Below are 22,720 nucleotides of genomic sequence, written 5' to 3'. Positions count from 1 at the left end.
AATGATTAGTGACTAACAGAAAGAATGAAATTATAATTGGAGAGTGTTGCTGGAATGAAAGATGACAGGGAAAAGTGGAGTGCCCGGAGAAAATCCTGTCCTACCTTCGCTTTGTCCTGCACAAATCTCACATTGAGTGACCGGGATTTGAACCACGGAACTCAGCTGTGAGAGGGCGGTGCGCTGCCGTCTGAGCCACGGAGGATGTAGACTTTCTCTCCAACTTTGCGTATTTTTCTTTAAATTACTATTTTTTAAATTTTTAAGTTCGACTGAGAATTGGAGCATGAAACTATATCCATTGATATAAGGGTATTACAAATAATGCAGTGACAAAAGTTTAAGTTTAATATGTGACGTATCTTCAGTTTTGACGGATCATTCGCGTTGAATGACACGGATCTCGAACGTGAGACTCCTCTGAAAAGAATGTTGTGACAATCACCATTTGGCTACGGAATCTAAATGCATATGTCTTACCGAAATAATTGTAACTTCACTGTCACGGTTCATTATCATGTTTAAGAAATTAAAGGATTTATAACATATTATGAGAAGTAATTCACTTAAAAATGAAAAAGCTAACTAGTAGCCTATGATTTATTGAAATTAATGAACTAATATTTTACCAAGATGGTCATGCGGAACATGAAAAAGAATAAAGGTAATTTCTAGAATATATCTGGCGGAAACGGAAGTTCTTTAGAACAACTTGAAGGCATGCTTAGGCACTTAACAGCACGGATTGGTAATGTACTGGCTTAATTCATAGCCACTCCAGTACAAGGACACTTGATTTGTCGCTGCTGTACTGCGGGTTGTGGCTTCTCCAGGCTGAATATTCCTGCTGTATGGGTTGCAATGTGAACGAACTTATGTCACCACCAAATCGCTGTTTCCCAGCTTTCTGCAAGTAACACTTCAGAAACAGGCTGTAGCGAATAGAGTTGTTGTCGTGAAGGAAGCTAACGAACCGGAAGTGCCTGGCACTCTCCCGACGGAAGCTGCTGTGAGCTTGTTTGATCACTGTCTTGTCAGCTGTCCTAGAGCGTGACACTCTAAAGCAGTATCCGCTCTGGACCACATTCAAGAACTGTAATTTGCGGTGGCATTATGCAAATATTTATACCTTTGGAAAGTGTACAGTTTTGCAGTGAAGAGTGGGCACTTGTGATGGGGTTGAGGGGGGGGAATTATTCTGTGTGGCAGCCAAGAGTGTACATTTTTACCTTAGTTCAGTAGAATCATTTGGCAACCAGCACCCACCTGAACACCTTCTTAGAGGGGGAAGCACTAATATCTATCGCCGCAACTACCTCGACCACTTTTCAAACTAGACAGTCCATTTCTTAACTTCTCTGGTGAAATGAAGGGAAGATTTACTTCTAAGTAGAAAAGAAATGCATTTAACCAGTAATGTGTGGGTTGTGATTAGAGATAAAAGAAAACGGAGAAGAGTAAGGTAATACACGAAAAAGTTCCTCTGCTACATGGAAGAGATAGATTTTTTTTACAAAACATACCGGAACAAATTAAATTATAATTTTGGTTTACAATCATTTTCGTGATTACTTTATTCTCATAATGTCTTTAAATTACAAGAGTCATAACGTGTAGCAATCATTTTTCAGTAATGAAATGGAACCCCGAAAAGCTAACAAAGACATAGTTTGTATTTCAGGAATCTTTAAATTAAACTGGTTCCAAAAATTCACAATGAATCGAGGAATAGTCCCTCGGGCTCCTATCATTAATCCTATGACTTTAATTTTCTTCAATAAATTTTATCTATATAATCGGCGTTTTTATGTTAAAAGTGAAATTGAATATACGAGAAAAATTTAACTTTCCAAAGTTTTGTTCTGAGCCGGCCCCGTGGTGTAGGCCTAGCGTGCCTGCCTCTTACCCGTACGCTCCGCGTTCGATCCCGGCTATGTTAGGGATTTTTACCTGGATCTGATGGCTGGTTCTAGGTCAACTCAGCCTACGTGTTGAGAATTGAGGAGCTCTCTGGCGGTGAGATGGCGGGCCCGGTCTCGAAAGCCCAGAATAACGGCCGAGAGAATGCGTCATGCTGACCACACGACCCCTCGTAATCTGCAGGCCTTCGGGCTGAGCAGCGGTCGCTGGGCAGGTCAAGGCCCTTTCAAGGGTGTTAACCCGCGAGTGGTCGCGCGTGAGACTTTCTCTCACATTAAGATAAATATGACATTTTTCACAGTTTTGTGGGGCGTAAGGCTGAATTTACTACTGAAATGAAACAAAAGTTCTACCTTATATATTTTAGATAAAAATGAAATGATTAGCTCTGAGAGAGAGAGAGAGAGAGAGAGAGAGAGAGCTGGCGTATGGTTTTTAGCGCCGTGAGTGTCCGAGGACAATTTCTGCTCGCCGGATGCAGGTCTTTTGATTTGACACCCGTAGGTGACCTGCGCGTCATGATGAGGATGAAATGATGATGACGACGACACATACACCCAGCCCCTGTGTCAGCGAAATTAACCACTTAAGGTTCAAATTTCCGACTCCGCCGGGAATCGAAACCGGAGCTTCTGTGACCAAAGGCAAGCACGGTAACCATTTAGACATGGAGCCGGACATGATTAGCTGTTTATAAAAGACACAAATTACTACTTAAAATAACATATGCAATGTACATAAAAATAATTTCTGTCCTGAAGTTTAAAAAAATAAAATCTCACACATCCATTATATCTAGATGTATTTACGTACAAAGCAAGGTTTCTGAACACAATAACATTTTCAGACACAAGAAGTGCTCATAATACAAATAATACTAACGCGTACAACAGGTGTAAGGTTCCCGCTTCACTTGAAAATAACACCAACGTCATTGGTCGCGCGATGAGAGAAACTCTCACACAGCGCGCAAGGACACATAGGAACCTTTCTCCTGACTAGGGGAGGGGGTGCTTACCCTTCAAATGTGAATCGCTCTACTCATGACAGTTTTAAACTCAGCTAGAAGAGGGAACAGTCACCTCCCTTTCATCACTGTGAAGTAATATCACAATAAAAACTAATGTGAGAGAAAATCTCACATAGCGACCACTCGCGGGTTAAGTGACGTGGTGTTTGAATATTCTTATATTAAGGTACTCACTAGGATATATCATATCACAATTAAAAACACGGAAAATATTAACAAATGATGAGATCATTACACTCTCGTAGGTTTGAAAAATGGAGAGTGGTATCGGACGGTTAATCTTTTTATAAAAAAGAGATTTTTCTCATTCCAAACACAAAGAAATTAACGTTTATCCATTCTGCAGATATCACACTCATTAGCGTAGAAGATTATTGATGGAGAAAACAATATTTTGTCATAACATGATTTAATTTACCCAAAAATTTGTCCACTTGCTCCTTGTTGAAGCGTACTGCTCGCTGCAAGCTGGTAGACTCATCCGTCCTCGAACGGAGGTCCTGGTGCCTCTTCATAAAATCATAATAAATGTCCTCTCCTGTCATCATTTAAGTTATATTGAACCTGTGTTCATCTCTCAATTCCCCAACAAATTGATACACAAGTTTTAATTCTTTTTTTTTTTTTTGAGTGGCATGAGCTGGCTGTCTAGGGCTTTCATCTGAGAATGTTTTCTGATAAATCCTACTGTTCGCCGTACATAGTTTTATTGGAATCTCTTTACCAGCATCAAGAGCTTGAATTCTATCAACAAACGTGCTTTTTGGAACAGAGAAACGTTGACTGGCCTCTCTAATACTCATTTTATTACCCCTGGCACTATCCACGGCTAATATCACATTGCCTTCTTCCCATTATCCTCGTATCTTCCCCATGTTTACCTAAAACAAAGGGTAGTACTGTCGGTAACCTGGATGGAACTGCAACCTATGATGTCCGATACCGCCCGAATGACTCCCTTAACCCTGGAGTGGTCGCATGAGTTTTGTCAATATTAATGGTCGCACCGGGTCTCTCAGTCCCATTTTTTCTCAGTGTTTTACTAGTAGATTTTGTACTTTATTTCCAATTACAGTATTATAGGACATTATTTCGGTTATTTTGATACAGTTTACAGGACTACAATATTTAACTATCCCGTTTCTTAACCAAAAAATGTATTTTAATAATTACACTGAAAAACTAATTGTTTTCTGTTAACTTGTAAAAGGTAAAACATGGTAACAGTAAAATTATTTTACATAATTTTTTCCACTTTTTCCAGAATATACATGCACAAAGCAACACTGTCATCTATTTTCTACACAGTCTTAATAAAACATATTTTTGAGAATTTCACACGTGAGCTATTGGTACCAAAATATGGATTTTTATATATGTGTAAATTATGTATCATAATTCATAAAATAAAAATGAAATTAGTTTTAGAAATGCATCCAAATACAGGGAAACATCACTTTAATTAATTTCTATGCACATACTGCAGACAAGTTGTCCATGTTCTCTCCAAATGAAATTTTGGCCCTTGGGGCAGATGAAGGATGTCTTCCTCTTTGTTTGTCGGCAGAAATGACCAAGAGCTTCTTCATCTTCAGATTCCTCCAATATGGAACTAATCCAGACAGAGTTAGCTTCATCCATTTTTACATAGAAGAATCAGTGGACTAAACTAACAATGCGAAGTTTGACAAATACCAACGTTAACAGTCGCACCAGGTCTGCGAGACCCTGAACAGCCTGTACGCAACTGAGAGCGGGCTAAGTGTTCGGTTGAAGGTCGGAAGCCAAGAAGCTACCAGGGATGGGGAAGTTCTTGGTACATTCCAACAACAGGCACACCAATAAGTATGTCCGCCCGGGTCTCGTAGACCCATCGCGACCACTCCAGGGTTAAGAAACAACAGGAAGTGAACGAGAAAGTTCGAAAAGAAACTGATTCTAAACCCACGATATTACTGAGTAAGGATTACTGTTTCTGCTAATGCATTTAAAATTCAATACAACTTATCCTTGTTGCTGCTACTTTTCGGTAAAAATAAATCCGTTCCGGCCGAAAATCACACAAAAGACAAAAATATATCACCACTCATAAACGACCATGCCTCTCGACTGAATGGGATGTACCTACCCTTCAAACATGCAGGCACACCAGGGAGTAACTAAACAGCTTCTGCCACATACTGCTAACAAAGACATCTGTGACTGTCAGACACCAGCCGCCGTCCAATACCTCCCGATCCTCCCCACTGCTTGACGTCGTCGTCCCCGATAAATCGTTTGCCTCTCAGAGCTTTCTTTAGATCAACTAGGAATTTTTGAGTCTCGGCGACTCTGCATGCTGGAGATTTTATCGATTTGACTCGGGTTCGAAATGATGACACCATATCTCGTCTCCAGCGACCCTTAGTTGGCGCAGCGCAGTAGATATTGAAGAGGAAAGTCCATCCGACATGCTCCCTGTGCTGGTTGAACACTGTGAGGCACCCATTGGGCGCACGGACAGCGAAATTTCATTTTGTCCTTAATGGTGGCGTGAACACTTTGCGACGATCACTTCGACCTCTGCGCCAATGGCTGCTACCGTAACTCGCAGGTCTTGCATAATGAGGGCATCCACCTGCTGGACAATGGCATTGGTAATGCGGTGTGGCGTTCCAGACCGAGCATCATCGGTCAACGACATGCGTCCTTGCTTGAATCGCTTCTGCCACGCCTTGACACTTGCTCTCCATATATTTGTAACATTCTTCGATGAATGTTCGTTCCCCTCACTTCTTCTGCTGTCAGCAAACGCTCTACACATGTTTGCTCTTCTTTTGCAGCCTCTGGTGCACTATTTTCGGAACGACTGTGTGCAGTGGATGATCAACGGGTGCGCGTGTTCTGCCGTCACGTGGAGTGCACCCATATCTCTCCAGCGGCGAGTTTAGGACCTCAGCACTATTGTAGGGACCGTACCTTCTTCCACAGGCAATTGCATTACGATCCTCTTAGCGGTTTTTATTCTATAGCCTTAGGCTCATTTCTTTTTGAATGGCCCTCATGTATTAGATATTTTATGTGAAGTGAAACAGCACAGTAGTGTACTGGTGATTCACGTTCCTTATGAATTCACTAATGAAGACAGGAATACGTGTCCCTAAATTTTGCAGTTAAAATAAATCATCTGTCTAATGTATGGTATAAATAAACTACAATATTATATGTTGGTATAAAATTCCCCTGACCCAGATTTAACTCTGCAACACTGCAGTACACAATGTGATACCAACCGCATCACTTAGCTTGTTCCATGCTAATCTTTCTCATTTGTGGCCGAGTGATGTAGGCGTGAACCATCTGTTGATGTCTTCCCGCTACTTTTTGTGCCCTGGTCTCATTTTCCAATGCACGCGGCTAGCTGCGGATGCAACAGACTCCAAGAGGAGGAGCTTAAGAGAGGACTATCAGTTAACACGAGTATGTTCCACATCCTCCGGACGTATATTAGTACGAGGTGCGCTATCTTTACTGGAAGGATGGTCGAAATTTTTGTGAATTATGTTGAGGAGGTGGCGGTAACTTTTGTCAAGCGGAGGACTAAACTACGCACTCTGCCTTCTTTAGGTATTCATTTCCATAAGCAAGTCGTATGTTCATTTCACTCCGTAACAAAGTGAATTATTCACGTATACATTTGATCTGAAACATTTTGTAAATTATTCATAAATTTGTAGTAGTGATTCACGTTCCTCATGTATGCACTAATTAAGATAGAAGGCATGTTCCTAATTTTTTCAGTTAAAATAAATCATCTATCTAATGCATGGTATAAATAAACTACAGTATCATATGTTGATATAAAACTCCCATGACCCAGATTTAACTTTGCAACACTGCAGTACACAATGCGATACCAACCGCATCAGTTAGTTTATTCCATGCTAAGCTATCTGATTTGCGACCGAGTGATGTAAGTGTGGAACATCTGTTGATGTCATGAAGTATTCACGTATAAATTTGATCAGAAATATTTTGTACATTATTGATAAATTTGTGGTAGTGATTCACGTTCCTCATCCATTCACTGTTTATTCCCGTATTGATTTATATACATTTATTAAAAATTATTTAAATTGTATTCTGCTTAAATTTGCCTTGTCAAAACATTTGTGGATTAACGAATTTTATTTATACATCGTACATGTTTTGAGGTTAATAAAGATTCTGCTCATCACCGATCATACAGTATATGTGTAGCATATATCTGGAGTAAAATACTGTGGGGATAAGACACCCCTATCACCACCACTGTTGGGGGCAGGGAGGGAGTGTCGAATCCATAGCATCCGAGGACACTGAGGGCCTGTACTACGACTGTCAGATGGACAAGAAATATTGGAATTTTTACCAAAAAGGCCAAGATTAAAACCAAATAAAATATAACATTAAATAAATTTACATTTTTTAACAAGATGCGTAGGCTACTGTTTTGCAAGCTAGAAGTTACATATTTCCTGCATACTACCAACGAATTTTAACTATGGTATTGTTATTCGGATGTTGCAGTAATATTTTTATTAAGTTGGCAATGAGGGTACTGAAAATGTTGTGAAATTTAGCTCGATAACCTTAAGTTGATATTCCAGAAAAATAAAATACGTATTTCTTTACTTTTAGACGCGATTGCAAATGCCAATTTTTACGTCTGTAATATAATAAGATTTGGAGACATACTCATTTTAAAAATTAACTCCATTTTTTGACTCTCTTAGCGCCGAAATATCCAAAAATCCTTCCTTAGTGAGCACGTACACTGTAGTAAAAACGTAACTTCCAGATTTAATGTCTTTATTTCTAGAAGCTTTGGCTCGGCGATGACGAATCATTCATTCATTCAGTCAGTCAGGACATCTTATTTAGTAGATATTATTATTATTATTAAAATTTGATTAATGAATCAGGAGAGAGATTAAAGTATTGGTTACTGTCTTTCTTTCATACCATCCTGTATTTCTCTTGTAAGTGTCTGCAGTAGCCTATTAATTATTATCATGGATATGTAGTGCGGTGGCTTTATCATAGTCGTAGTGGATATGGATACCTGTATTGTTTCCAATCATGAAGCGTAGCTTACATTTCCAGAGGACGGTATAAACTCTCCTCTCTACAACTTCGGCTTCGATAATCCATCCTGGTGAGGGAGAGAGAGAGAGAGAGAGAGAGAAACTTTTTGAAACTCGAGAACACACGTGAAAGCAATTCCCTCAACGTTCGTAGTTTTGGATTTCCCTGTTTCAGCAATCTTCAGCAGGCTTCCTGCAGAGCAATCAGGAAACCAAGTTAGGTTTATGCCACATGATTACCGTATATCGAGCATTAGAACACTTATTTCACTACAAATATTGAGGAAAATTTTAAATGGAACAATTTACTGTCAAGAATTCTTACTTTCATCCCTTTTGATGTACCACAAGTAAAATCACGACAGCAAATACTATTTCACCTCCCAAGATCTAGAAATATTCATCAATTTCACCAGGTAGTTAATATATTGCTGGTTTATAATATTGATGCTCAAGTTGATTTACTCAATGGCACCAGATTGTTCTCTAAGCAAATATAGGCAGTGTTTACTAAATATTAATCAGTACTGAATTACGTTTTGGCGGGATGCTGGGTACTCATAAATTGTTATTGTTGTTCTTTTTCTAATTTAGTAAGATGTGTCTAATCGAAAATCTATATTATTATGTTTATCGTTCGTAGTTTTCAATTTTCAATTCTATCCTTCTTATTCGTTTTTCTTTCCTTTCTTCTTCTTATTATTATTACTTTCTTTGTGATGTATTTATAGTTTAGATTTGATATGTATTAGGCCTGTGTATCTTCACACTGTCAAATAAATAAACCTGATGTATACAGGATGGGTGGAGCAGTAAACGATTGGAGGTCACGTTGTATCCTAAGTGTAAATTAAATAATTATTAAGGACACGAATAGTCATCAAGAAACATTTTGAATGTTCCGTTCTTTGAACCTTTAATTTATGAACTTATAATGTATGTCACTACAGCAAATGTGTTTTATATATAGCTGTTTATACTAACTGTTGTGGAAAAATTTGGAAACCAAAACAACAACCTGTATGGATAAAAGAAATAAAATAAGACATGAAAGAATTAGACATAACACTGCAGGATTTAAAAATAAATCAAACTTAGTAAATAAATTGAAGAATAGTAAAATTAGATTCCTACCAAAATATGATAAAAGAGAAACAACTGAAAAGGTATTTTAAGAAGAAAAACGGCAACGAAGATCAGAGAGAATGAAGAAATACTTAAGGAACTGAAAAGAAAAAACATATTACATCATAGAAGACCGGATAGAAATTGACTATAGTAGTCCAGTGCGGCCGTAAAATAAGGTAAGGTTTATTCTGCCCGAAGGCAGGTCCGAACCTCCGCAGAGGTGTTCCTGAGCCGGAGTTTACGTTCGGTAGGGTGGCCAGTTCCTTTCCGCTTCTCCATTCCCTTACCCCCCACAAACAGCGCGTGGCAACCCATCCAACTCCTGACCACGCCCAATGTTGCTTAACTTCGGAGTTCTCACGGGATCCGGTGTTTCAACACGGCTACGCTTGTTGGCGTAAAATAATAATAATAATAATAATAATAATAATAATAATAATAATAATAATAATAAAAATACCTTGGTGAAATTATACAACCTATTGGGCTTGATAAAGTAGCAAACCGTGAGAGAGCCAGAAAAATGGAGCTTGCATTCCACCTTACAAAAAACACATACAACAAGAAAGCGATCTCTATTAGGACAAAACTACACCACTATCAGGCAGTAATTCAACCAGAGTGCTTGTATGCTTCAGAATGCCTGGGATTAACAACCAGGAAAGACATTGAAGAAATTGATAAGAAGGAATAAATATTTTAATTAAATCCTCGATCCAAAGAAATGTACTGACACATATCGATTACTCAGTAACAAAGAAATATATAAAACATGCAGTAGGATTTCAGATGCCATTCGAAAGCGAAGAGTTAAATTTTTTGTACATATTTCAAGAAATGCCTAATGACAGACTTGCCAAGAAAATCTTTAATCACTTCAATAAGCCCAATAGGAAAGGCAGCTCTTAAGAAAAATGGTTTGTTAACATGAAGAAGGATTTGCAAGAAATGAACATCACACATCAAGACATCCACAACAGAACCACCTTCAGAAAAAAGTTACACACGTTTTAAAGGTTTCCTGGAGCCAGAAACAACGACAAAGAATAAACAACAATGGACGGCTGAAAGGAAAGAAGCAGCAAGCAGGAGGATGAAGGAGTACTGGTACCAAGGAAGACTTAAATCATGAGGAGTTATTTACAAGGTCCACAGCTAGCCAAAATCGATAAAATAATAATAATAATAATAATAATAATAATAATAATAATAATAATAATAATAATAATAATAATAATAATAATAATAATAATAACGTTCGTGGACTGGTGCCTACATTGTAGGCATCACGGCATACACTCATGTACTACAGTCAATAAGTTCGTGGACTGGCGCCTACGGTGTAGGCAATACAGTGTACACCTATACAGTCTGGCGCTAACAGTTCAAGGATCACATAGCTTTTGACCTGCCTTTTCGCGAAGTTTTCTCATCGTGGTGATACGTTGATGTCGGCTTCACGACCTCAAGCGCTTCGCAAGCGGATATGCGTAATTTTTGGCAGAATTTAAAATTTGCCTGGTGCTCAAACTATGACATTCTGAAGTTCGGCCTCCCTCATTCAACTACCCTTCCCCAACAGAGACCATGTTTTTGTCTACACTGTTCGCACGCAACTTCCTCTTGTTGGGACAAGCGAAGAACTGTCACAGCACCATCGTATTGTGCAGATTCTCCGCTGTAGTGCAACACAGTGACGCTATACGGCCAGTGTGGTAGGAAAAGACTTCCACTATCCGTAACATCGGCATTTGATGGAGTAGAGTGGTTAGCTCTACGCCCAGCTGCCTTTGTCCCCAGGAATTTACTTTGTACTCATTTTGGAGTAGGCTGAGTGAACCTCAGGGCCAGGTGAACCTCCGGAAGTGGAGATCTCGTTTCTTAAATTTTTCGGCTTTCTGACGGGAAATCGAAGCTGTGTCCTTCCGGGTGATCCGTGCACTCCTGCACCACCTCTGCCAGAAAGCCCTCACTTCTTAAAACCTACAGTGTATACAAATATACATAACACAATCATTGAAACTTGGTAGCTTACAAGATGATTAAAGAGGCAATGTAAAATAATTGCTTTCAAAAACAGAATATCACTCCAATGTGTGATGGATTGAAAGTCAGTGATCAAGGCTAAAACTTTTCTGAAACTTTCCAATTAATTCTGAGTGAAATAACTTTGCTGGTAGTCAGGGGTATTCTATATTCTGTATCGAGCGAACAGTGTAGCTGGCGTAAAGAGCTTTGCTTTCCCCTGAGGGTTAGCCTCACCACAGTTTAAACCATACGCTGCTGCTACTCTGTTTGACTTCACTACAATGGGACGATTGCTTTTGGCAGGAGTCACCGGATTTACTTCTGTGAAGAGTACGTCCCAGTTGAAAACAAACTTTCCCCCGAACGTGAATACTTCCAATGAATTATTTTTTTACATATTTTTAACTTTGTTCTACGGGAGATTGCCCCTGAATTAAATGTGTATAGTAAAGTAAGACATAATTTAAAATTAACTGTGAGGAGTTTAACATTCTTAAAGGTGAAGGTTTGGGTTGGAAAAACAGGAAGTTTATAGTGGGACTATGTGAAGGACAGACCAAGATATTAGACATCGGAGGAAGTAAGCAGCCAGCAAAAATCACCAAAAGTTAATGCAGAGCTGTCCTGTCTCACCCCACCTTTTTAATGTGTTCATTGTAGAAGCCATACGTTGAAGGCAAATATCATACATACATTATCATGATAGACTGTAATTCCTTTCCGCGTTCAGTCTGCAAGCCTCTGTGAATTTACTAAACGTCGCCACAGTCCTCGATTTTCAACTAGTGTTGTGGCCTCATTTAGTTCTACACCTCTTATCTTTAAATCGTTAGAAACTGAGTCTAACCATCGTACAGATTCATACATCGAGTTCATTCCTAAATTAGCCTTTATCTCCTCATTCCGAGTCCCCTCCTACCATTGTTCTCACCTATTTTGTACCAGCAATCATTCATGCTACTTTCATGTCTGTTTCTTCTAACTTATGAATAAGCCATCCTGAATCCACCCAGCTTTCGCTCCCGTAAAGCAAGGTTGGTCTCAAAACAGACCGAGAGATAGTTTCGTCTGGGAGCTGACTTCCTTCTTACAGAATACTGTTGATCGCAACTGCTAGCTCACTGCATTAGCTTTGCGACACCTTGATTCTATCTCACTTACTATATTACCATCCTGGGAGAACACACAACCTAAATACTTGAAATTATCTACCTGTTCTATACTTCTGACATTCAATTCTGTTGAATTTCTTACCTACTGACATCAATTTAGTCTTCGAGAGGCTAATTTTCATGCCGTACTCATTGCACCTATTTTCAAGTTCCAAGGTATTAGACTGTAGGCTTTCGGCACAATCTGCCATTAAGACCAATTCGTCAGCATACGCCAGACTACTTACTACATTTCCACCTAACTGAATTCCTCCCTGCCATTTTATACCTTTCAGCAGATGATCCGTGTAAACTACGAACAGCAAAGGTGAAAGATTACAGCCTTGTCTAACCCCTGTAAGTACGCTGAACCAAGAACTCATTCTACCATCAATTCTCACTGAAGCCCAATTGTCAACATAAATGCCTTTGATTGATTTTAATAATCTACCTTTAATTCCATAGTCCCCCAGTATGGCGAACATCTTTTCCCTCCATACCCTGTTCTATGCTTTCTCTAGATTTACGAAACATACACACAACTGCCTATTCCTCTCCTAGCATTTTTCAATTACCTGGCGTATACTTACAGCCTCTCTGTGGTCTGAAACCACACTGGTTTTCATCCAACTTCCTCTCAACGACTGATCGCACCCTCCCTTCCAACATGCCAGTGAATACTTTGCCTGGTATACTAATCAATGGGATACCTCGATAGTTGTTGCAAGCCTTCCTGTTCCCTTGCCTATAGATAGGTGCAATTACTGCTTTTGTCCAATCTGAAGGTACCTTACTAACACTCCATGCTAATCTTACTACTCTGTGAAGCCATTTCATCCCTGCCTTGCCACTATACTTCAACATTTCAGGTCTAATTTCATCTATTCCTGCTGCTTTATGACAATGGAGTTTATTTACCATCCTTTCCACTTACTCAAGTGTAATTTAACCAACATCAATTTCCTCGTCCCCATGAGTTTGGCTGTTTTTAACACCACCAGGATGATTTCCTTTTACATTGAGAAGATGTTCAAAAGATTCCCTCCACCTTTCCAGTGATTCCCTGGTATCTATTATGAGTTCACCTGAATTACTCAAAACATTGTTCATTTCCCTTTCCCTCCCTTCCTGAGATTCTTTATTACTGTCCAGAAAGGTTTCCCTGCTGCCTGACCTAGCCTTTCCAGGTTATTAACAAAATCTTCCCACGACTTCTTTTTGGATTCAACAACTATTTGTTTCGCTCCGTTTCTTTCATCTACGTACAAACCCCTGTCTGCCTCGGCCCTTGTTTCGATCCATTTCTGATAAGCTTTTCTTTTTGCGTTTACAAACTGCTCTCACTTCGTCATTCCACCAAGATGTTCGCCTTTTCCCATCTTTAAACACAGTTGTCCCTAGGCATTCCCTTGCTGTTTCTAATACAGCATCCCTGTATGCCACCCATTCACTTTCTATATCCTGAACCTGCTTACTGTCTACTGTTACAAACTTCTCACTAATCATATCCATGTACTTCTGTCTAACTTCCTCGTCCTGGAGATTTTTTACCCTTATTTGTTTGCAGACAGATTCCACTTTCTCTACCCTAGGCCTAGTGATACTTACTTCATTACAGATCAGATAGTGGTCTGTATCATCGAAAAATCCCCGGAAAACTCGTATATTCCTAACAGATTTCCTGAATTCGAAGTCGGTTAAGATATAGTCTATTATGGATCTGGTATCGCTAGTCTCCCATGTGTAGCGGTGAATCGCCTTATGCTGGAAGAATGTATTCGTAACTGCTAAACATATACTAGCACAGAAGTCCAGCAAACGCTTCCCATTACCATTACCTTCCATATCGTCCCCACATTTACCAATCACCCTTTCGTATCCTTCAGTTCTATTCCCAACCCTCACATTGAAATCGCCCATTAGTACTATTTTATCCTTGCTATTGACCCTGAGCACGATGTCACTCAATGTTTCAGAAACATCTCCTCACATGGTGAATACACGGAGACAATTCTAATCCTAATTCTTCCAACTGACAAATCTACCCACATCATTCGCTCATTTACGTGCCTAACAGAAACTATGTTGCGTGCAATAGTATTACTAATAATGAGCCATACCCCAGACTCTGGCCTTCCCTTTGTGACACCCGTCAAGTACATTTTATAATCTCCTCTCTCTTCCTCGTTATCTCCCCTTACCCGAATATCACTTACTCCTAACACATCCAGATGCATCCTCTTTACTGACTCAGCTAGTTCTACTTTCTTTCTTCCATAAGCCCCATTAATATTGATAGCTTCCCCTCGAATTCCATTTCGTTCGCCAAGTTGTTTCCAAGGAGTCCCTCGCTTGTCAAATGTGAGTGGGACTCCGTTACTCCCATAGATCCGAGGTTTGCTTAAAATGTTCTGAGCTCGGTAAATTCATGAAGCAGTATGCTCCCCTACGTGCACATACTCCAAATGGGGATCTCTCCTCTAACGGGTTATGGACCACCGTTGAATTGTATAGTCCTAGCCGCCTGAGCACAAGGTGGGCCATGACTCAGCATATGTCCGAGATGCCCACTCCCATTCCATAGCAACTGGTATCCTGACTCTCAGGACCACTTACTAGGCCACTCAGCCGTTGCCCATGGTTCAGGAACTTGGGCGTGACTACAGTAACCCACACCATGAACCAAATATCAAAGGAGTAAAATTAATTCGACACGATATCCAATCCATTCGATTTGAAGATGACATAGCAATTGTAGCAGACTACAAGGTGATAAATGTACTGTTATTAGCATTGTCAGATTCAATTTTAAACATTAATTTCTAGAAGATAGAGATATTAGTTGTGAGTAAACATCCAGGACGAATTCACACCAACATCGATCTTAATGACAAGACAATAGAACAGGTCATCTGTTTTCCTTACCTAGGAAGGCTGATTACCAATGACAACAGGTGCAGCAAAGAGATAAAAAGGCAAATAGTGCTCGCCAAACAGGCGATTAATAATGAGGAAAATGTTTTCATCAGTGCAAATTAAGATTTTGTAATTGGGAAAAATGTATGATTTCTTTCGTATAGAGTATGCTGTTGTATGGCTGTGAATCTACGACAATGATATATCAGGACTGGAAACGAATGGAAGCGTTTGAGATGTGGGTCTGGAGACGAATGTTATGGATTAAATGGACTGAAAACAGAAACGTCCTGCGGAGAAGTCAGGGGAAGAAAAAATTTATGGTAACGGTAGAGAGAAGAAGAGCTAAATTCACTCCTCAAATCTAGCGAAGTAATAACTTTCTTACCAATCTGCTGGACGGAACAATCACGGGAAAGGAAGGTCGGGGACAAACGAGGAAAAATGTCCTTGAATATTTGGCACAGTACCTTCATTACGGTTCCTACTAGGAAATAAAACGAAGAGCTGAGAACAGGGAATAATGGTAGTACAGTCAAGGTATTTGCCTTGATATACTGATGATCATGATGACATTTTTGAGTATATTGATATAAGGTACCCCGTGGCCTCTGGAGTGTCGTTACAGAGTAATTGCATTTCGTTTGGTTTGTTGCCCCAGTTGGCTTTGTAACTGTGTTGCACTAAAAATAATAAATTACAGTTCATTATAAACGCGAGAGTGTCGTAACTTTGTCCCATGGTTGTTCTTTAACGTGCCGGAAGTCAACGATGCCGGGATAATGGTGGTCGACCTTATGAACAATCCCTGTAAGGGAATACGTCTGCATTACGTACAGTACACTGACAGGACTGATTGGACACACTGTGACAAATTGCACGTGTTTCGTCTGAGAGTTGTTGCATTACTCTGCGTTGTACGTTTTGGTTGCTGCATATTACACACTGTGTATTACTTTGTGTTTTATGTTGTACGTTTTGGTTATTGAATATCACACACTTTTTATTCCTGTGTGTTTTGTGTTGTAAATTTTTCTTTTGTATATTACAGGCTTTGTATTACTCTGCGTTTTGAGTTGTGCGTTTTGGTTATTGCATATTACATACTTTGTATTACTCTGTGTTTTGTGTTGTACGTTTTGATTATTGCATATTACACACTGTGTATTACTTTGTGTTTTGTGTTGTACATTTTGGTTGTTGCATTTTACAGGCTTTGCAGAACTCTGTATTTTTGAGTTGTGCGTTTTGGTTATTGCATATTACACACTTTGCATTACTCTGTATTTTGTGTTGTACGTTTTGATTGTTGCATATTACAGGCTGTGTTATTACTCTGTGTTTTATGTTGTACGTTTTGGTTATTGAATATCACACACTTTTTATTCCTGTGTGTTTTGTGTTGTACATTTTTGTTTTTGTATATTACAGGCTTTGTATTACTCTGCGTTTTGAGTTGTGCGTTTTGGTTATTGCATATTACACACTTTGTATTACTCTGTGTTTTGTGTTGTACGTTTTGATTATTGCATATTACACACTGTGTATAACTTTGTGTTTTTTGTTGTACATTTTGGTTGTTGCATATTACAGGCTTTGCAGTACTCTGTATTTTTGAGTTGTGCGGTTTGGTTATTGCATATTGCACACTTTGTATTAGTCTGTGTTTTGTGTTGTACGTTTTGGTTAATGCATATTACACACTGTGTATTACTTTGTGCTTTGTGTTGTACATTTTGGTTGTTCCATTTTACAGGCTTTGCAGTACTCTGTATTTTTGAGTTGTGCGTTTTGGTTATTGCATATTACACACTTTGTATTACTCTGTGTTTTGTGTTGTACGCTTTGATTATTGCATATTACACACTGTGTATTACTTTGTGTTTTGTGTTGTACATTTTGGTTGTTGCATTTTACAGGCTTTGCAGAACTCTGTATTTTTGAGTTGTGCGTTTTGGTTATTGCATATTACACACTTTGCATTACTCTGTATTTTGTGTTGTACGTTTTGATTGTTGCATATTACAGGCTGTGTTATTACTCTGTGTTTTATGTTGTACGTTTTGGTTATTGAATATCACACACTTTTTATTCCTGTGTGTTTTGTGTTGTACATTTTTGTTTTTGTATATTACAGGCTTTGTATTACTCTGCGTTTTGAGTTGTGCGTTTTGGTTATTGCATATTACACACTTTGTATTACTCTGTGTTTTGTGTTGTACGTTTTGATTATTGCATATTACACACTGTGTATAACTTTGTGTTTTTTGTTGTACATTTTGGTTGTTGCATATTACAGGCTTTGCAGTACTCTGTATTCTTGAGTTGTGCGGTTTGGTTATTGCATATTACACACTTTGCATTACTCTGTGTTTTGTGTTGTACGTTTTGGTTATTGCATATCACACAGTTTGTACACACTTTGTATTCCTGTGTGTTTTTTGTTGTACACTTTGGTTGTTGCATTTTACAGGCTTTGCATTACTCTGTATTTTGAGTTGTGCGTTTTGGTTATTGAATATTGCACACTTTGTAATACTCTGTGTTTCGTGTCGAATGTTTTTATTCTTGCATATTACAGGCTTTGCATTTCTGTGTGTTTCGTGTTGTACGATTTTATTCTTGCATTTTACAGGTTTTGCATATCTCTGTGTTTTGTGTTGTACGTTTTTATTCTTGCATATTACAGGCTTTGCATTTCTCTGTATTTTGTGTTGTACGTTTTTGTTAATGCATTACTCTGTGTTTTGTGTTGTACGTTTTGGTCATTGCATATTACACACTTTGCATTACCCTGTGTTTTGTGTTGTACGTTTTGGCTAATGCATAATACACACTGGGTATTACTTTGTGTCTTGTGTTTTATGTTTTGGTTGTTCCATAGTACAGGCTTTGCATTACTCTTTATAATGACAGCTTTTGTGGTTTTGTGAACAAGTTTTGGAGGTATGATACTTGAGTATTTGTATTGAATATTTGAAACCAGTCATTGAAACTTCTCTTATTAATGATTCATCAAGGTTAAACGACTTGGAGAACTTGAAGGAAAAGAGAGCAATAGTTCCTCTAGCACCAGTTATTACCCGGGCTGATTGGCTTAGACCGTTGAGGCGCTGGCATTCTGAGCCCAAGCTGGCAACCGCATGTCGATAGATTTAATGTCACGTAAATAGTCATGCAAGGCGAAATTCCAGTAACTCGGCGTCTTAGGAAACCGTAAAAGTAATTAGTGAGACCTAAAAGCAATTACATTATTTTTACCAATCCTTAATACAATATCGTCGACATCATCCAACTGGTACTCGTGCTGTTAGAAAGGGATCGTTCGTTCATATGCTGCTTTCTATTCCTCATGAACCTCAATGGGTTGTGACTCAGACGTTCCAAGTCTCATCGTCGGATCTATTATAGAGTTCTTCGGATGGTCTTCAATAATAATAATAATAATAATAATAATAATAATAATAATAATAATAATAATAATAATAATAATAATAATAATAATAGTAATAATATTAATATTAATAATAATAATAATAATAATAATAATAATAATAATAATAATAATAATAATAATAATAATAGGACGGATTCAGAGGGTTAAAAGTTCAAGTACTTCGGTGAAATCATAGCAGAAAACGGACTAGAGAAAGGTGCTGTAGACGATAGTAGCTCAGAAAAGAAGAGAGCTTATAGACCAATTAAAATTATCTACAACAAGAAATGCATATCATTTGATTGTTGATAGTGTGGTGCGTTCTATCTGGTGTGGACGGGAGTTCATTCGTAATGCCACTTAGAACGCCTAGAATTTATACATAGCTCCTTGACGGTGTGACTGGAATGTTGCCGGCTTAACTCCTGGGCATTCCAGTGCGAAGACACCTGTATTATCGCAGCTGTAGAGCGGGTCGTGGTCTCCCCAGGATGAATATTCCTATTGTATGGATTTGAATGCGAGCGGACTTATTTGCTCACCGGTTATGTCAATGGAGAAGGCTGGTTACCAACCCAGACCAATAAGGCATGCAGTTATAATCAGCCGCTGATCGGAAATGAAACCCAAGGGTCTCTGCAGGTCAGTGTGCGGATCATTCAGCCAAACAGCCGAGCAAAACATTACGCTGGTACGAATCCATTGTTCAGACATAATTCACCATCAAATGTAAATCATTTTTCTATCGGAATTGCTGACTGTTGATGATAAATCAATGAGGCACCACAAGAAATATGTCACCAGAGATAAAAATGAAATAGAGACGAGAAATTGAACCTGGCTGTGAAGGGGATTGTCCTGAAACAATGGAATTTCTACTGATTGTGGTAAGAGTTGTCAGCACTGACAAATTAGCAGTCTGCAGGGGATCTCGCCGAGCCATTAGAGTGTGCTCGTCAATTTCCGAGAACCAGTTGGACAGAGACCTCCCCTGGCGAGGCCATTTCCTCTACAGGCGCTGGGAAACCGGTACAGCCAACAGAGAGCGGATCTTACCAGAGATTGATTGTTCACCTCTTAGAATTTGCTAGTTCCGATTTGTTCATAAAAGTCTGTGAATCGGGAGAATTCTTGTATATATTATTTGAGTTACTTCATCAGTCGCTTTTCACCAAGAAGCACTTAGTTGGAATGCCGGACAATACTATTCAAGGCATTTACTAACTGATTTTCGTATCCAAATTTAAAATGGTGTTCCTTCAGTGCAATGAGGATTAAGAAAGACAAATTAATGGATAAATTTGATTAAGAGCTATCTCTTGGTCATTTATCTTCCTCGATGTTTTCGTTTCCAGGTCAAGGTAAATTCTGCCAAAATTCGTTGGCTTGCAAGAGATCTTGACTTATTCAGTGTTCACTTCACAGGAAGCCATTCCGAGGCAAGTGTTCCACTAGTGGCATGCAAAATTTATTATGTGGCTCGCGGAAAATAGTAACAATAATTTATCTTCATTTAATAATACCATACCATACCATTTAATAATACCATACTTATCAAAATTTCGTATGTGTGTCGAATACTATACCTGTGTAATGGAAGATGATTTTTAAAGGGCACATGTCTGCGAAGATCACAGTAAAGCAGCGGAAAAGCACAATTTTCGCCATCATATTTTGGACACAATACTTATTCTATATGGGAGAGATTATCATGTACAGTAAGTGAACGCTGTAGACGGTGATTGGCTTATTAATTAGTGATTAAACTTCATGGATAATTTTTATGGCAATTTATTTTTTGTCATGCTTTTCGTTACTGAAAATTCTCTTCAAGTTGTCGGAAGGGTAAACTCGAAAGCTACTCATGTGACATGAATGATATTTTTACAGGGATGGGGAGGAATTCATTCAATGGAGTGGCACATTACAATCTAAGTATATGAAAGTTGCACGCTGTGAATTGCGCGTTGGCTTCCACTGGTTCAACTTGTCACTTTAAAACACGAGATGTTCCGGATTCTGGCTGTTACTGCATTCGAACTGTGCGATGCATCCCACAGATAGTAGTCTCCTCTTTCGAAGGTTGGTTTTATATCCACGGTCCCGCTATAAATCGATTCAGTGACCTTCATACCACGTAATGACGGTCTTTCCCAGGGGCAAGTTCTTCTTTGATGATGGAAGAGGCACAGGGGGACGGAATAACTCGGATTAATTAATTAATTTATTTATTTCAGGCAGTTAAAAGCAATTAAAGGCACTTATACTGACAATTGGGCTTCAATGATGATTGATGGTACAAGGAGTCTTGGTTAAATGTACATACAAGGCTGTATGTTTTCACCTCTTTTTCATAGCTTAACTGGATCATCTGCTGAAAGGTATAAAGTTTCAGGGGGGTTCAGATTGGTGGATATATAGATAGCAGTTTATCCTATGCTGATGACTTCTTCTTAATAGCAGATTGTGCCGAAAACCCGCAGTCTAATATATTGGAACTTTAAGATAGGTGCAATTAGTATGATATAAAAATTAGCTCTTCCAGGGCTACAGTGATACAAGTAGGTAAGTAATTTAAGAGAATTGTATGGCTGGTTGGAAATACAAAGCTGGAACAGATAGATAATTTCCAGTATTTAGTATGTGTATTCTATCAGGATGGTAGTACAGTAAGTGGAATTGAATGAAATTGTGATCAACAAAATTCTGTAGGAAGGAAGTCAGATTCCGGACGAAACCATACGGTATTTACATTGGTCTGTTTTCAGACCAACTTTACGGAAGTAAACGCTGGGTGGACACAGGACATCTTATTCGTATGTTACAATAACGGACATGAAAGTAACAAGAATGATCGCTGGTAAAATTAGGTAAGAAAAAGGAAGTAGAGCACTCGGAATGAAGAGATAAAAGTCAAATTAGGAATGAACTCGATGGTTGAAGCCGTATGCATGAACCTGCTTCGGTGGTGAGGTAATGTGAGGCGAATGGAGGAGGTTAGGTTTCATAGGAGAATAATGGTCTCTGTTTTTCTATTTGTTTTAAGTCGCAACGACACAGGTAGGTCATATGGCGACGATGGGGTAGGAGAGGCCTAGGAATGGGAAGGACGCGGCTATGGCCTTCATTAATGTACAGCCCTAGAATTTTCCTGGTTTCACAATGTGAAACAACTAAGACATCTTCAGAGCTGCCGATAATGGGGTTCTAACCATCTATCTCGCGGATGCAAGCTCACATCTGCGCGCCCCTAACCGCACAGCCAACTCGCTCGGTAATGGACTTTGTTATTTAGATAAGAGAAGCAGAGAGAAAGACCAATATGACGATGGTTGGACTGAGTTTATAATTATTTACAGATAAGAACAGAACTAGTTACAAATAAAGGATTGTAGAGGCGCATGGTTCATTTACAGAGACTTGCAGACTGAACGCTGAGAAGCATAACTGTCTATAACAAAATGTATTTATTTAATTAATTATGTATTTTCCTAAGATTGTTTCCCTTTCTTGTACATACAGAGTAACTATACGAGTACATCTTACCTCTCTATTTCTAAGTCTTTCTCTCTTTTCATCCTTTTGCTAATATCACAGCATTATATTAATGCTATTTTGTTCTTACATTCTAACAAAATCATGTGTTTCTCAGTATGCTCTACTCTTACATTTACCTTTTTACTCAGCTTCTTTCATTCCTTAAGAATCTCTCTGTTGAAGCAGTGTTCCATTCCTAGTCTCTATGGCATTCTTCTAACCTTTCTTTTTACCAAGCAATCATTGAGTAAATGCTTCATCCGCTGTTGTTACGTTAAATTTAATATTTCCTTCCCGTTCGCTCTCTTTAATCTCAGACAATATTTTATTACATTTCTAGCTACATCTGTTTGTTTACTTCATATAGATTTCTAACTCACCAGTCTGAAAGTCTGAGAGAACAAGAAACCAAGCAAACCAAGACCGTAGCATATCCTTACAGTGACCATGGGTATTGTAAAATAAAGGA

Source organism: Anabrus simplex, chromosome X (assembly GCF_040414725.1).
Source record: "Anabrus simplex isolate iqAnaSimp1 chromosome X, ASM4041472v1, whole genome shotgun sequence".
Lineage (NCBI taxonomy): Eukaryota > Metazoa > Arthropoda > Insecta > Orthoptera > Tettigoniidae > Anabrus > Anabrus simplex.
The sequence above is the reverse complement of the archived record's forward strand: the minus strand, read 5'-3'. Positions refer to the sequence as shown.